We start from the raw sequence: 1,852 nt of genomic DNA, 5'->3' as shown, positions 1-1,852 counted from the left end.
GACATGATCAATCTTGCTTGTGGAGTGATTCGAATCTCAAACAAGTGTTTGAGATATTTGATCAACAAGAATCATTCAAGCTAGACATGATCGATCTTGCTTGTGGAGTGATTCGAATCTCAATCAAGTGTTCTTCTTGCCTTGAGATATTCGATCAACAAGGTAATCCGAATTTTATTCCCCTTGTAGTTGATTCCTTATCTTATCACAGGGACACTCGTGTTTATACACACAAAGGTAGGCTGTTTGGGAAAGTGACTAAATTATGATCAAGATAGGCTAATATATGGGTAAAACAATTCTGATAGTAGCAAGCTATTCAAGGCAATCAAGATAAGTTAATTATGAAATAACAACAAAATAAAACAAGAAGTGAACAAACAAACAAGAGACACAAAGATATTTTTGGATATAATTACACACTGGAAAAAATTAATTCCAAAGAGAATGGTGGTGAAGATCGAACACAACAATTCCAGATTTATATGCTTTAGGGAAAAATGAGAAGTGAAATTTCTGATCTTCAAATAAAGGTACAAATGGTCTAATGATAAGGATTTATTAAGAACAATATGATAAGGATTTTTTTTTTTCTTTCAAGATCTAAATATGATCTTTAACAGGACACTAAGAACAAAGTAGAAAGATAATGAAGAACGTTGGAAATGACAGTAAGAAAAGAAATGGCAGATTTAAAGAGACGATAAACAATAGCGGAAATTAAAGATAAAATCAATTCTAGAGTCAGCCACAAAGATGCAAGTCTAGGCTCTGATACCAAACTGATAAGGCAACTCTAATCCTCAGCCCAACGATCCAAGCTTTTGTTGAAGCAAGAACCTTTGAATTAAANAGTCTAGGCTCTGATACCAAACTGATAAGGCAACTCTAATCCTCATATTCAGCCACAGCAAGCTTCAACTTTCTTTCTTCACTGAAATTGTTGCAATCGAAGACATGCTCAATTTTGCTCTCATATTGCAAATACTCCTCTGGATACGATCTCCCTTAGAAAGTTGGAATTTTTAGCTTTACTCCCCCGACTCCTCTTCCTTTTCTCTCTCATACTGGTACTCCCTCTCAATTCTTTTTTGTGCTAAAATTTCTCTACCCCTTCTTCTGACTCTTCCTCTCCCTCGACCGACATCTCTCCCTCCCCTAGGACTATGTCCCGCTAAAAGGGTGACATTGTCATCTTCTTCATTTTCAACTCCTTCATTCAAGAGTACTTCACCCCCTTGAAGATTACCTAAGGCTCTTTCAATTCGCTCCATCCGGTCTGTCAATGTACTAATAACTTGATTCAAACGAGTAATTTTCCGACTTGTGCTTCTCTCCACCTAGCTTCATTGATCTCCCCTCCATTTCCTCCATCTTGGTTCATGATTGTACAAACAGTAGTGAAATATGTTTAGGACCTAAGACACTCAACTCACTGATTTTACACTCAGGGTGATATGAATCAAAAGACATCAATAATACAATATACTTCAATGAAGATGTGAAGAAAAGGTTGTCAAAATTATCAAAAGATGTTTCAATTCATGCCACATTGAAGAAGAATGAAGTGTTTGATTGTTATAAATTTTGGGTGAGTTACAATTTAGAGTAATTTAGAGTTATTGTATTTTAAGACTTTTTATTTAATTTCGGTTACATTTACATAATGGCTAATTATGGCCATAAAGTATGAATGTTACAACTCTTGGAAGTCCTTTAATAGTTTCATTTTTGAGGCTATATAAAGCCTTGTATGTTGTATTTGTAAGAAGACTTGGAAAATATATTAAAAGAAGCATTTGTGCTTTCTTTAGCCAATGGCTAAGTTTCTTTGCAATTCTATGTAGTTTAG

The sequence above is a fragment of the Cucurbita pepo genome, chromosome LG05 (assembly GCF_002806865.2).
Source record: "Cucurbita pepo subsp. pepo cultivar mu-cu-16 chromosome LG05, ASM280686v2, whole genome shotgun sequence".
Taxonomy (NCBI): Eukaryota; Viridiplantae; Streptophyta; class Magnoliopsida; order Cucurbitales; family Cucurbitaceae; genus Cucurbita; species Cucurbita pepo.
Note: the sequence above shows the minus strand (reverse complement) of the source record.